At 38.5% G+C, this 16,039-nt stretch overlaps 1 long non-coding RNA gene across 1 annotated transcript; it reads left to right on the top strand.

Moving 5' to 3' along the window:
- Positions 1-968: 968 nt before the first annotated feature.
- On the top strand, positions 969-14,934 carry LOC121158393. The gene is made up of 3 exons (XR_005884186.1): positions 969-1,057; positions 11,582-11,585; positions 14,924-14,934. It is a non-coding gene; the product is annotated as an uncharacterized LOC121158393 (long non-coding RNA).
- Positions 14,935-16,039: the final 1,105 nt, after the last annotated feature.

The following is a 16,039-nucleotide window of genomic DNA, read 5'->3' on the forward strand; positions in this document are numbered from 1 at the left end:
CGTTTTACATATACCAATGGGTGTTGGAGTGCCACCACATACTCAGCCTTCACGCAAACCAGTGGATGCTCCAGCCTAGTCAGAGCAACTGCAAAAACTCTCACCAGGCCCCCCTTCTGCCCTTGTTCCCATGCTTGCCAGTATGTACAGCAGATTGGTCCCGTCTGTCCCACATTCCATTCAGCTCTTGTAGATGTTAATGGGCATTGAAGCCTAGTTCATCCCAACCAGCCCCACTATCCAGTCCACACTGGTGCCAGCAGGTGCCACCTTCTGTCTAAGACATACCTGCACCTGGCAAAATTTGGCCGCTGTGCCAACATCTGGCAACTGGTGCTGTGGTAAAGCCCAACAACCCACACTGGCTTATACATGTACCAGAAGGTGCAGTCAGCCCAGCCTGGCTTTTCCATGACCCAGCTCATATGTAAGCCATCAGATATTGTGGCCCTTCTCGGCCTAGTCTGCCTCCATCCCAGCTCTCATGCTCACCAGTGTGTGTAATATAGCAGCAGGGCGTCCCCACAGCACCCCATCCCTGGGTCTGTCCTTCCCCCAACCCGAGTTTCACATGTGCTGGTTGGGTACAGCAGCCCAGTCTGGCACAGCCAGTGTCACCTTGGCATTTTCCAGTGGTTGCTGTAGTCTGGCCAGGCCACACCAGGCCCAAGCCCAATTCCAACTCATGCTCACTAGGGCTACAGCCTAGCCCAGCTCAGCCAGTCCCCAGTCCTGGTTCTCATGTGGACTGGCTGGTAGTGAGCACTGACCTGGCCTAACCCACATTCCATTCTGGCACTTGGATTTGCCAGCAGATGATAGGGACTGACCTAGCCTGGCCTGCCCAGCCCTGTGCCAAATATATGTTGGTGGGTACCATATTTTGGCCTCATCTGAACTGCTCCCTGCCTTGTTCTTGCATTTACCTGCAGGGAATATGTCTCGACAGGAGTTCTCCAAGCTCCTCCATCAAGTTCTCTCCCAATGCCAAATCTCACGCACACTGGTTGGTCCATGGGCCAGGCCTACGTAGTCCACCTCCTGTCCCACAGGAACAGTGGCTTTCCTAGCTGCCCTCCCCCATTCTGGCTCTTGTTGTCAGGTGCTTCAGCCCAGCCAAGCCTGGTTAACACCCAGACGCATCTGACGCATGGCTCAGCAGAGGCAGAGACCTAAACTAGCCTATTCTACACCTACCCTGGTTCTCATAAGCACCAGTGGATGCTGCAGTCTAGCCCAGCCTTGCACATCCCAGACCCAGCCGACACACATGCTGAGGGATCCTGCAGCCATATCAGGACCAGACTGTGGCACCCACCCTGGCCCTCACGCTCACCAGTGGGAATCACTACCTGGTCAGGACATCCCCTTTTATCTCCAACCAGGTCTGTTCCCATCCACAGATCTCACGTGTGCCAGTGGTTGCTCTGAACAGCCTGGTGTAACCCCTTATGTGTCTGAGCCTTTGCCTTTGGATGTTGCAAGCTGACCTGATATAGCCAGCCCCCAGTCCCAACTCTCACTGGCAGGTGCTGGAACCTAGCCCTGCTCAGTCTGCTTCCATCACTGACTCAAGTAATCCAGTAGGTGTGATACCCTAGCCCAGTATGATTTTCACACTAGCCTAGTTTTTGCACTTGCCAGTGGGCTAAGGTCTGCTCAGCCCTGCCTGGTCTGCCTCCTTCCAAAACAAACGCACACATTTGCCAACGGATGGGGTTACCTTGCCCAGCTGCCCAACCCCTAGGTCTGGAACACACATTCATCAGTGGGAGCTATGGCCCCTTAGGGGAATTTCCCAGGTTCCCCCACTCAGCCCACTCCCAGACCCAGTTCTCACATGCTCTAGTAGGTGCTAAGCCTGTACCTGCCACAACCTGCCCTTCCATCTTGGCCTTTGTATGAGCTGGTGGATGTTGCGGGCTGGCCCACCCCACAACCCATTTTAGGATGCACATGCAGGTGCTGCAGCTTGGACCTGCCCAGCCTATTCTCAGTCCCAGTACCTGTGAGTGTTGGTGGGTTCCATGTTCACAACTAGTTCAGCCCATCACCACCCCAACTCTAGAGCTAACCAGCGGGACTTGTATTTCCTTAGTGTTGGGCCCAATTACCCCAGCAGAATCTACCCCTGGACCTGGTTCTCTCATGTGCTGGTTAGTGTCATGACCCTGTCTAATATGACCTGTCACCTGTTTCAATACTTAGTCAGGTACTGGTATCTAGCTCAGCCAGACAGGCCCCCAGCCATAGCTTTTGTGTGATCTGGCATGCGGTGGACAGCGATACACTAAGCTAACAAGTCCTTCTTGGGACTCCCATGTGGGCTGGTGAATCAGTCTGACCCAAACAGATCTCCCAGTCTTTCTCCTTCATACCACCAGGTCTCAGACCCCTCACTTACTGGCAAGTATAGTGGTCCTTTTGTTAGGAGTCCCTCAAAATTCATTCCTCACTTACACGTATGATGTCCATATCCATGGATGTCCCTAGGCAATAATTTGTCACCCCTAAGGCCCCAGCGGGCAAAGCTGGTGCCGAATGGGTGCTGGAAGCCTAAATGAAGATGGTGCTGGCTGCATTTTAAGCAGTCGGAGGTGGGCCGCAACCTCTGCTAATCAGCCGAAAGTGGCCTATGAAGTGGAGGTTCCACTCTACATGCCTAGCCTGCTCGGGGTGTATTTTTTTCTTAGAATTATGTTTCCACTATCATCCCACAGTCAGTAGTGTGGCAAGTTGTTATTCCTAAATGAGCAACATTTCTTCCTAGATAGTGGTGATGTAGAGAATTTTCTAGGATGACAAAGGAGGAGAGGGACAGATAGGAAGTTTCTTACAACTAAAATAGTGTGTTTTTTAGGTGGAATATCCCAAATTTAAAAGAAATATAACAAAAGAATAATTTGATTTTAAAGAAAACAATACTATTATTAAAATCTTTAGTAAAAAGCTAAAAAAAAATAAAAAGAAAGGTGGAAAGGCAGACTTACAGAGAGAAGGAGAGACAGAAAGAGTTGTCTGCTGGATCCCTCCCCAAGTGGCTGCAACTGCCAAAGCTGAGCTGATCTGAAGCCAGGAGCCAGGAATTTCCTCTAGGTCTCCCATAAATGAGCAGGGTTCCAAGGCTTTGGGCTGTCTTCTACCGTGCTCCCAGGCCTCAAGTAGGGAGCTGGAAGGGAGCTGGAGCAGTTGGAACATGAACCAGTGCCCTTATGGAATCATGGTGCATGCAAGAGATTTCAGACACTGAGCCATTATGCCAGGACTGAAAAAAGTTTGTTACTAGTGAAACACAGACTCAGAGTGATTTTTTCAGTGTGTATTTATACATTTTACCTTTTTATTTATTCTAAACTTTATTCTTTGACAACAAAATATGCTTTTTGAATATGCTTACTTATAAATTTAAATAGTAAACATTTTTCTGATGGCACACACACAAACCCAGTTTAAAAAAGTGAACAACACATCTGTCACTCGTGAGCATTACTGTATGTACAATAATTGATGTAGTGTGACAAAATTATCTGTTGATTGTAGTGGAGACCTGGGGTTACTTGCTATTCAAATAGCTTTCTCTTATCTATGCAGGTCAGACAAGGCCCTTGCCTCTGTTAAATCAGAAAGACTCATGTTCCTCATTTACAAGTTTCCTTTTTAGTTTGTCTCTGTTTTTGTAAATCATTGAATTCATCATGAAGAGTCAGCCTCAGTTAGCCCAGTTCTAGATACTAAATGTTCAATAGAATAATGAAATTGCATTTCAAATATATTACAAGTTTTCATTCAATTATTGGCCTAAACTAGAAAGATTTTCCAATGTGTGCTAAAGAAAATGTTTGATTTATAGGTGCCATTAGTTTATGAGAAGAAAGACTCTAAAAAACCAAAAAATTAACAGAATTTTTTGAATAAATGATTCAAGAGTTAGAACTAAAAGGGATTCAAAAATCTTTGCATAGCAATGTTGAGAAGAGAGCTTTTATTGGCCTCATATGAGCATGAAACAAAGTTAAGAAATCGTCTGATGGCTACAACTGAGCTACGCCGTATTTGTGCATGTTGTGATGAGTGATTTGTCGTCTCTGAATCTAGTCTGTTCAGTCCACTGTCTATAATTTCCTGAAACAGAACTGTTTATTACAAATAATAATATACTTGCAATTCGATTTTGGATTGTTTATGTTTTGAATTAAGTTGCAATGTGTTATTTAGGAAGCAAAAACAGGGGTCAATCACAGCCTTAGGCTGATGCCTTCTGGCTTATTATGGTTACTAAGTTTTTCTGCAATTAACCTCACTTTTCTTAAGTTTTATTTTATGGATGAATGGAACTGTTAGAGTTATAAAATCTGATTTTTGTGTAATTGAGATGTGCTTTTATTTATTTGTGTTCAGCTCTTAGAAACATGGTAAATAACCACTGTGTGATTACGACTCTAAACAGAATAAAACATCCTTCAAATGCACTTTTTAGGTCTCTAATTACCAATTGGTAATACTTTTTTAAAGTAAGATTTATTTATTTGTATTAGAACACAGGTGTACAGAGAGAGAGATAGAGAAAGATCTTCTATCTGTTGACTCACTGTGCAGGTGACTTCAATGGCCAGAGCTGAGCTGATCCAAAGCCAGGAGCCAGGCACTTCTGAGTCTTCCATGTGGGTTCAGGGTTCCAAGGTTTTGGATCATCCTCTGTTTCGTTCCGAGGGAGGAAGAAGGGAGTTGAAAAGGAAGTGGAGCAGCCAGGGTACAAACTGGTGCTTGTGTAGGATCCTGGCATTTCAAGGGGAGGCTTAGAAACTTGAACCATTGCACCATTACCCACCTCCTCCAGTGATAATATTTGACTGTGTGATAATCTTTTGGGTGACCATAACTTAATTGCTGTCAATTTATTTTCCAAATGTTCTCTTACCAACATATTTTAGTTTACTAAATCATTAGGCTTTTTTTGTAGTAAATATGGGGCTCAATTTTGACTGAAGCCTTCAGTGACATCACTATAGTATCTTCTTTAGTCAAACTTTGACTACAATAAAACATTTAAAGTGTTCAAAAAAAATACTGTCTCAACTCAGTACAGTGACCTAGTGGCTAAAGTCCTTGCCTTGAATGTGCTGGAATCCCATATGGGCGCCGTTTCAAATCCTGGCAGTCTTACTTCCCCATCCAGCTCCCTGTTTGTGGCCTGGGAAAGCAGTGGGAGACGGGCCAAAGTCTTGGGATGCTGCACCCACATGAGAGACCTGTAGAAAGTTGATGGCTCCTGCCATCAGATAGGTACAGCACTGGCTGTTGTGAGGAGTGAATTATCAGATGGAAGATCTTCCTCTCTGTCTCTTTTCTCTGTGTATCTGACTTTGCAATAAAAAATAAAATAAATCTTTAAAAAATAATGTCTCATTTGGATTGATAATTTGATACATGAATTTTCAGGTGTATTTTTAGAGGTATTATACAAGGGATTTTGTGAATGTAGAGATATATGCATTCAACTTTGCAAAATGTAAATATCTATCTGGGAGCAAGTGTTTTATGTAATGGGATAATCCACTGCTTAGTTTACTTGCATCCCATATCACAGTTCCAAGGATTAGGTCCTGCCTTTAATTCCAATCCAGTCTCCTTATAACAGGTTCCCTGGGAGGTGGTAACCCAGGGTCTTGAGGTTATTGTCACCCCTGTGGGAGATCAGTACATAGTACCTAGCTCTAGGCTCAGCCTTGAGCATCCTTTTTTTTTTTTTTTTTTTTTTCATTTTATGACACAGTGTCATTGGCTCTGGGATTCCAAAAAGCCCTCCCCCCCATATTAAATTCCTCTATATTGTTGCAGTAATACAGTTCATATCCAGTCATGATTCATTCATTGTGGGCATGGACCATGTAGAAAATTCTGCATCTTACTGTCCAGATAAATTCAACAGTTTTGTTGGGAGACCATCCCTGGTCTGAAAAAATAGAGCTGGCAGAATATCATCCCCTCCAATGAAAAGCCACAACACAACTTCAAAAACAATTTACAAAATCATGAAGTTAATTGATAAGGCATTGAAAATGCAAGTTCTTAACCACATCCTATGACTACTTCATTGACATTTCAATTTTAGTTTATACACATCTGGCTACTATAAATCTTGAGATAGTTGTAGTTGTCTCGTGTTTATTTTCATTTTTATGTTTAACAGCTTATAGTATTCAAGCATGATTTCTACTGAACTTCACAAATTTTAGGCTAGTCCAAACAGGCTTATAACTCAAACATGCCAAATATTAACAATTGAGGAGCAGAACAGCTTTAGGAGGGGTGTGCAGAGAAATCTTCAATAACTTAGTGAGGAATAACTAATCTTTGTGTCCTACCTAGTAAGGTATATGGGAGTCCAAGCTGACTTTTTCTTGTCTGTTCTAAGCTTTCTTTATTGGTCTCTGTCTATCTGATCTAATTTTTAGTGGGCTCCAGAACGACCCTAATGGCCATTACAAGAGAGGGTGGGGCTCCAAAGTTGGAACTAAGTAAGGACCAGAGAAAGCTTGTCTCCTGGGTCCCGAAGGAAGTTTACTGATCTGTTTCTGAGGACCGCTTGGGGTGCCTGGTTGTTGTTCCAAAGACATTAGATCCTGTGAGGAAGGACCTGGGCTTCCATCCTGTGTGGAAGATTCAATAGGGAATGGGTTGACCTCAGAGTTCTCGACGTACAAGGGCATTCCAATTCCCTATGGTCTCCTTGTCAGTTGGGATATAGGCCTTGGTGCCCATACTGATAGTCCTTGGTGAGGATCCGGGAGCCTCCAGGGTTAGGATACAAGCCTCCTCCTGTCCTCCATTTCCACTCTGGGGTCCTCCCCCCAATCCCCCCACCGTTGAGCATCCTTGTTACATGCATTTGATGAGTCAACCAATGGATGAGAATTTCTGCTTTCTCACTGTCCCTTTCTGTCTCTTTTCCTTTTAAATGAGTAAAACTAACTAGCTAAATAGAAAAATACATACCTGCATTTAGTAACTACTTGAATGAATAAAGTCCATATAAAACTTCTCTTATGAACAGTTTTATTGAGTAGTAAATACCCAACATCTTTTCTTTTATTTGAGTTTTCAATGATGTGTAAATGTTTTTAGTGCAATACTCAATATAAATAGAAATTTTGTTCCACAATAAAATTGAGTTAATTCATTGTGCTGCAGTAAGTCCTCAACGATGAAAACAGTAATTAAATTAAAAATGATTGCTACTCTGTCTGCTTTTTCTTTTTTTAATAAATACCATTTGCATTTTTCTTAAAGGCAGATAATATGTTGGTTTTTCTCTCTCAAATCTAGTTGTTAGAAGTCAGGACAACTTAATTTAGGTAGTGATCATAATTTAAGGTGCCACTTCTGTATGTCACATGGTTGTTTCCTGCAGTTAGAAGTATAACCATTCACCTGTGATGAGGAAGTTTGTTTTCTTCATAGACTTCTAATTTTCTGTTCTTCATCATATTTTTCATGTATGTGTTTGTGTGCTTTTTATTGAGGGCACATAATTCCTGAATATAAATGGAGGAGGAAGAATAACAATGGAAGACTTGTGTGAATGTGTATAAAATACATCTCTATAAATTTTATATATAAACAAACATGAAGTTCACAGAAATGTATATTATAAAAATCATTCAATATTTGGATTTTCTTGTACCCATATAAGCTTATATTTTAACTTTTTTTCTGTGATTTTTTGACATATATGTATCTTGACATATATAAGTATATACATATATATAGACACACATATGTAATAGAAACATATAAATTGGCTCATGTAATTATAGAAGTTAAAAGTCTTCTTGTCTCCCATCTGCAAGCTGAATGACCTGAAAACTGGTGTAATACAATTCTGTATGAACTGAGGCCTGAGAACGAGTGGTTGATCTGTTCTGGTCCAAGGCTGAAAGGTCAAGAATGAAAAGCGATGATTTGTGAGGGTAGAAAGTGAAATCCTAGTTAAAATAAAAGCAGCAAATTCACCCTCCCGCCACATTTTTGTTTTGAATGATGACATGTTGATAAGGGTAATTTTCCTTACCCAGCCTGCCCATTCAAATGCTAATCCTCGTCCAGAAACACCCATGAAAATTTACCCAGAAAAATTGTGTAACAGCTAACTGAGGCAAAATAACACCTGGCACAGCCAAAAGAACACATAAAAATAACCACCAGAGGTCCACCCTGTCTCCTTCGCACCCATGTACATCTTAAATGATGTTGAATTTCTAAATATAGATAATAACAAGGTCATTATTTTATCAATATGATACAAATTTATTTTGTGTAACACAAATGACACACTAATTCTTTTCCTAGAAGGAGTGAAGAAGTTATAACATCCCTTGAGCTAAATGTTGCGTTAGAATAATGTTACATTACTTAATAAATGAATAAGATAATCAAGAAAATAAGTCTTTGATTGATATATGTTTATGTACATATACACTTCATAACACACTAAAGAGGAAATACTTGTGGAAGTTACACATCTCATTTTATGTCATTTTATATGATCATAGCTGGTATTTTTTAATACCTTCTTTTCCCCATTTTTTATTTTCTTTGCTTCTAACAGATACCTCAGCTAAACATGAATATTTGTCTAGAGGGGTAATTTAAACTTTCATTATTTAAAAGTTTGGGTCCGTAGTGCTCCTGTTTAGATTGTGTCGTAGTTTTGCATTAGCCTTAACTAATAAAAGGGCACAATATTACGATATGACTTAAGAGCGCTCCTATATGAGCTCCTCCTACATTCTCATTTACCTCCGCTGTGGGATAGTAATCTAACATTCTCTTTGTAGTCAGGATCAATCACCTCTGTTAGCCCCACTAATTATTTTTTTTATCCTTGTTTGATATGTTCAGGTATGGGGAGTTTTAATATGGTAATCTTAACTTCTTGTTCAATGTAATCACTGCTGTCTCCTGGTAGTAGATACTTCTTTTAGAAACCAAGACATCAAGGCCAACAGAAAATAAAATTGCTGGGACAAGTAGCACAGATTCTTCTAGTGAGTCTCCAAATGTTGTGACCCATGCTGCTTCTATTTCCTCTCTTGATTCTGGACCCACGCATTCTGGCTCTCAGAGACTATTCCATATAGGATGCTGGTTCAGAATACATACAGAATTCTGGAGAATCTTGCCCCAGACCTTCAAGATATTACTCACCCAGCTGATTTATGTAACTCAGTCTACAAAAGATGATTATATCAATCCAGCTGCTTCAGTATAATGGGGAACATAGTAAGAACAGTGAATTCAGTGAGCATGGATCTGTTGTGCTTCATTGGAATCTGGCTGAGCATTCTGTGAAATATTTAAGTGTTGTTCTCTACTACTAAAAAATCTGTGGCTAGAACCTGACCATCACTGGTGAGTCAAAGTCTGAGTCACTGAGTTCACAGGCAGCCACCATGCATGCTGTCACAGTTACATTGCACATGAGAATATTGTTTCATAACAGGAGAGGATGTCAAGAAGCAGAGAGGACAATTGCTATCTGCAGATGGACCTCCGTATCTGTTGGATAAGTATCTTTCTCCAATGAAGATAACAGTTTTGAGCATTCGTATGGGTTGTAATGTCTTCATTTTATTTCTAATTCAGAGAAATATGTCTGCACATTTCCCCCAAATTTATTTATCAACAGTTTTCCACTCATTTTTTTCAAGTCCTCAAATCTGTTTATAATCATGTGACTGAACATTTTTGCTTTTAAAAAATATTTATTCAAAAAAGCAGAGTGACAGGAAGAACGAGAGAGGAGAGAAATAGATAGAGAAGAACAATAAAAAGGTACAGATATATCCAAGATATCCACCGATTTAGTTCCCAAATGACTACAACAGCTATGATGGGGCTAGGCTGAAACCAGAAGCCAGAAATTCCATTTTGGTTTCCCACAGATTTTGAATTTTATTGAGTGCTTGCTCTGTATGATTGAAATAATCATGTGGTTTTTATTCTTTAGCTTGTTGATGTGGTGGGTCACATTTGTTGATTGGTGTATGTTGAACCACATCAGGGATAAATCACACCTGGTCTTGGTGAGTGAAATTTGTGACATGCTGTTGGATTTGCTTAGCTTACTTTTTTGCTGAGGATTTTGTTCACAAAAATAAGCTATTCTCTAATTCCTTTTTTACAGAAACATTTTGAAGTACTTCAATATCAAGACAGCAGGCTACATTTTTCAAAGGGGAAAAATGAGCAAATAGCCCCGGGACAACTACATTCTGTAGTCCACATGATAATATCCGTAATCCACTACTCCCTAGTGTCATGCACACATATGCACACATCAAAATTAGTTATCTAACAACTCCCTTGTAATCATTTGAGTTTATGACAGTTTATCATGGTTATTTGGGCCTGATACACTCAGTTATTTGGGCCTGATACACTCAGTTATTTGGGCTCTCTCTGACCTGAGGCAATTATTTCTGCCCGTGCCTCAGTTTTTTCTCCATTGGAAAATGAAGATAATAATAGTAACCAAAGGTTCTATGTAATATGTGAATCATAATAATAATTCAATCTTACTTCCATCAGCATCATCATTATATGTTCAGGATTTACATGGGTATATAAAAGTCTGGCACTGAATATTTTCTAGGCCCTTTCTATAAGCTCTCTCTGATATTTTTAGAGAAGTAAAAATTTTCGATTTTAAAAAAACCCGAAGAATTATGTGCTCAAAAGAAGTGAGCATATCTAAATCATCTTTCAGCAAAGATTCTGAAATTGGGAGAGCCCTTAAGTACTGATCAATTAATAAATATCCAGAGAATAAAAGAAAGGAATACCATTGAAATGCATATGTATGAAGGTACATATATACATACATATATCTGTCATACAGCATAAAATCTTTCATGCTTAAATTATGAAAAAAATATTTTGCTTGTGCTCCCTTCTTTAGCATCCTGCGTTTGAAAATCAAAGATAGCATTATAATAATATGTATTTGGAAGTGGTTAAAGGTAAAGATTTTATCAATAAACGAATACTTATATCTTGGCTATGTCACTGTCTAGCCTTGTGAACATGGGTGGGACATACAACTCTGCTCTTTAGTCCCTTATTTGTGTGAGGGGGAAATTAATAAAGCCAATTTGCAGATTCCTTTTAAAATTAGATTGAAAAGCATGGTAATACTCTATATAGAATCTTTGATATGATAGGTTCAGTAATTGGTAGCTTGTCATCTTTTCTTGTTTTTTGGTATCATTATTAATCTGTCAGACAGACTTGGGTTCTGTGAATAGTACTTTTCAAAAAGTCTATGACACTCAGAGAAGTCTAAAATATCCCTTGATTGAATGCAATTTTGTGAAATGTAGGCCAGAGGAGGGTTGTGCCTAAGGGTCAATAGGTAGCTGTGAACAATTTGTTTTTGCTGGGACATCAAGTTTAAGTGTTCTGGATATATTAAGGCCTATAATGGGCATCCTTGGAGAATAAATCAAGAAGTTATCTAGTAGATAACTAGTAGAATATCAGAAGGTAGCATAAAATTAATGCAATTGTAGCTTTGTTATAGATAAGTTTGAGGACATGCACATCATATGAGGAAGAGCTCAAAGAGACTTTTGTAACCAATGTGCTGACTCAGACTGAGAAGTGCCCAAACTACAGCAGAGACAATGCAGATGGCAATATGTGACAATTTAAGAAGTACTTATGTTGTGAAATCAGAAAGATTTATAATTTACTGGAGTAAGAGAAGGAGAATAGGAAAAATAACAGAGGGCTATGGCTTCCACAACTGGGTTTTCTGTGCCATTGATTAAAATAGAGATAAGGAATCATTTTGGAAATAGTTATTGATCTAGTCTTAAGATGTGTTGAGTACGCATTTTCTGAAAGTGAGTATTCCAGAGTAGATTTGGCACATACAGGGACAAAAACAGAGCAAATGTTGATTAATCCAAGAGTTTTATAAGAGTTCAAACGAAGACAGGTAGTAATCCATGGTAGTCCCAACTATCAGCTTTGCTTTGTGAAGAGATATACCATCCATATGCCCATGCCTATGTCTGTGCCAACACTGTGTCTTTGTATTTTATATCAATACATTATTATTTTAAATTGTGTTGAAAATGGTATATTTGCTAGTCATTTTGAAAAGGCCTTTTGAAAATATTTTACTTGATATTCATAAACAAGCTGCCAGAAATGTCACTGATCACATTCCTATTTGGATAATTTCATTGATTGACCATTCCCTTAATTTAGTTTTATTGCAAACACAACATATAATGTAGGAAGAGCTCAGGCAACTACCCTGATCTTTCAAGTTTTCATCCTAGTTCTACCACTAAACAGATCAGTGTCCTTAGGTAAATTAATCTTAGTTGTTATTAAGGATATCAATAGCATCCTTCATGCTGTAAAGAATGAGTGCTTTAATACATACAAAGTGCTTAGAAAAAAAATGCATAAGCATGAATCATTCCTCAGCACAATCAAGACAATATGTGCAAAACCTAATGCCAAGCATCATATTGAATGGGGGAAAGCTGGAGGCATTTCTACTAAGATTGGAAACCAGAAAATGTTATCCACTCTCACTGCTTCTATTCAGTATAGTAGTGGAAATCCTAACCAGAACAATACATCAAGAAAATGAAATCAAAGGAATACAAATTGGAAAGGAGAAAGCCAAATTATCCTTGTTAGCATGATTCTTCATTTAGAGGAACCAAAAGATCCAACTAAGACACTATTGGAACTCATAAGAGAGTTTATCAGGGCTTCAGGATATGGAACCAACACACATAAATCAGTGGATTTAGTATACACAAATAATTCCATGGCTGAAAAAGAACTTGTAAGACTAGTCCAGTCATAATAGTGGCAAGGGAAATTAAGTATCTTGGAAACTTAACCAAGGCTGTGAGGGCTCTCTAACATGAAAACTATGAAACATTAAAAAAAGAAATAAAATAAGACAGCAGAACACAGAAAATCTGACACATTTATGGATTGGTAGAATTGTATAATCAAAGTGTTCATATTATGAAAAGTAATTATGGATTTGATGTGATTCCAATCATAATACCAGCAGCATTCTTTTCACATCTGCAAGAAAATGATGCTGAAATTCATATGAAAAACAAACTAGACTGAATTACTAAAACCAGCTGTAAACAATAAAAAAAAATAAAAATAAAGCAAAACAAAAACAAAAACCACACCAAACCTGGAAGCATCCCAATACCAGACTTAAAGGTTAGAGCCGGGCAGTGGTAATGTAAACATCCTGGTACAGGCATAAAAGCAGACAGGAATATCAATGGGACAGAATAGAAAGGCCAGAAGTGAGCTCAAATATCTATAGTCTACTAATTTTTGACAAGTGAGTTTGAATCAATCCAGGGAGAAAGAACAGTCTTTTCAACAAATGGTACCAGGAAATTTGAATATACACTTGCAGAAATAAGAAACAAGACCTGTTTCTAATTCAGCCATTAGAAAGAATGAAATCTTACCATTTACCACAAAATAGACCCAGCTGGAAACCATGATGCTTGGTGAAAGTTGCTACTCCTGGACCCAGCACGGTAGCCTAGTGGCCAAATTCATCGCCTTGTGTGAGCCAGGATCAAATTTGGGTGTCAGTTTGTGTCCTGGCTGCTCCACTTTCTTTCCAGCTCCATGCTTGTGGCCTGGGAAAGCAGTAGAGGACAGCCCAAAGCCTTGGGACTTTGCACCCACAGGGGTGACCCAGAAGAAGCTCCTGGATCCTGGCTTCAGATTGGCTCAACTCTGGCCATTGCGGCTACTTGGGGAGTGAACCAGCAGATAGAAGAGCTTTCTCTCTGTTTCTCCTTCTCTCTGTAAATCTGACTTTCCAATAAAAATAAATAAATCCTAAAAAAAAGAAAGTTGCTAGTCCCAAAAGAGTCAAATATGCTCTTTTTAATCTGTGACATCTAATACACAAAACACAAACAAAATATAAATTCTATAAGGGAGATTAACATACTGGGATTTAACTGCCATATAACTTGTATCTTTACTCCTGAATAATAGTAGGCTTTTCATTTTTATTTTTAGTTATACTTTTGTGTTATATTATTTTGCATGCTATGATTTCACTAAATTCATTATCCATTCTAGGAATATTTTGTATTATCTTTGGGATTTTTCAGTGTAGCCAATCGTGATATCTTAAAATAGAAACAATTTTATTTCCTCCTTACACAACTGGATCATGATTTCTTATTCTTGCTTTGTTGTGCTGGATATAACTTGTAATGTGTGTTGACTAAGAGTGATGAGAGTAAACATCCTTGCCTTGCTTCTATTAGGGGGAAAGCATTCAGTATTTCATTGCTAAAATGTTAGCAGGACTGGCGGTAAAACTGCTGCCTGTAATCTCTTCATCCTAAAGGGGTGCTGGTCATTATTCTGGATGCTCCACTTCTAACCCCATTTCTTGATAATGCCCTCGGAAAGCAGTAGAAGATGATCTAAGGTTTTGGGACCCTATCATCCATGTGGGAGCCCTGGATGGAACTCCTTGCTTTGGTCTGGCTCACCCCTACTCATTGTGAACATCTTGGAGGAGTGACCCCATGCATGGAGTATCTTTCTTTCTGCCTCTACTTATCTCTATAACACATTCAGTTAAATATATCTTTCAGAATAGTGTTAGCTATACTTTATAAAATTTGGATATATTTTTTAATAGGTTGTCTTTACCAAATTGAGGAAATGGACATTTCCTCAATAATATCTTTCTGAGAAGCTTTATTATGAATGAGTGATGTATTTTGTCAAATAATTATTTGCTTAAATTGATATGATGATCTGATTTTTCTTAATATGGTTGGTGATAATGATTTGTTTTCCAAAAGTTTATTAAACCTGAAATAAGCCTTACTTGATCACGAGTTATACACAAATTGATGAATTTAATTTATTAGGAACTTGTTAAAAAGTTTATATTAGGGTTTGTGAGAAATACTGTTCTGCAGTTTTTTACTGTTTTTCTCTGGCTTAGTGTAAGGTTAATACTAACACCATAAAAATTATTTGCAAGTGTTACATCTTGTGTTTAGATTTGTGGCATTGGTATTGCCTCTTCCTTAATTATTTAATAGAAATTTCCAAAGAAACCACCTAGTTCTGGAAATATTTTGGATATTGTAAAGTTGTGAGTTCAGTTTCCCTAATAGGCATGGTCTAGTAAAATGACCTTTTCTAATTGGGTGAATTGTGGTAAAAAGTTTAAGTTGCCAAATTCATATTTACAGAGTTATTTGTAACATTCACATTTGGGATTGCATGAGAATCTCTAGTGACAGCTTCTGTTTCATTCTGATAAAAAGACAATTGGTTTATTTTCTCCTTTTCCTAGAATTGTTAGTCTTCTATAGGTTTGCCATTTTATCTTTTCTAAGAAATAGTTCATTATTTTATTCATTTTTATTCATTTAGACTTACTTAGTCCTTACGTCTAGTTGGAGAGTGAACCAATGTATGTTAAGACTTCTCTCTCTCTCTCTCTCTCTGTCTTTTAACTTTATTTCTCTCCCTCTGTAATTTTGCCTTTCAAATAAATAAATAACTTTGTGGACTTCTGTTAATATAAGACTCTTGAAATAACTTAAGGCTTTTTTTCCCTTGTTATTCACTACAAAATTTTATGATGTCATTAGTGGTTTTTAGTTATTGGAGAATTTTTAAAGCTAGTTATTCATCTATTTCCTTGAAGTTCTTCTCCGTTTATGTCAATATACTCTAGTTTTGGCTCATCTTACTTATATAAGTTATTATCATAGTGACTTTTTAAACACATAGGAATTTAGATTGTTACTAATTTTGCATTCTTAGGATGTAGCACAGTGTCTGGCACATAATGGGCTTTCTGTTACATCTATATTGAAAATTTGAGAAAGGACAATTTCAATTAAAGGAAAGGTAGCACTTCTCAGGATGGATAACAAAGATACTGTGGAAGAAGGAAGATCAGCAGGTTAGAAAATCATTT

This window comes from Ochotona curzoniae, unplaced genomic scaffold (genome assembly GCF_017591425.1).
Source record: "Ochotona curzoniae isolate NIBS_2020 unplaced genomic scaffold, NIBS_Ocur_1.0 contig_3819, whole genome shotgun sequence".
Lineage (NCBI taxonomy): Eukaryota > Metazoa > Chordata > Mammalia > Lagomorpha > Ochotonidae > Ochotona > Ochotona curzoniae.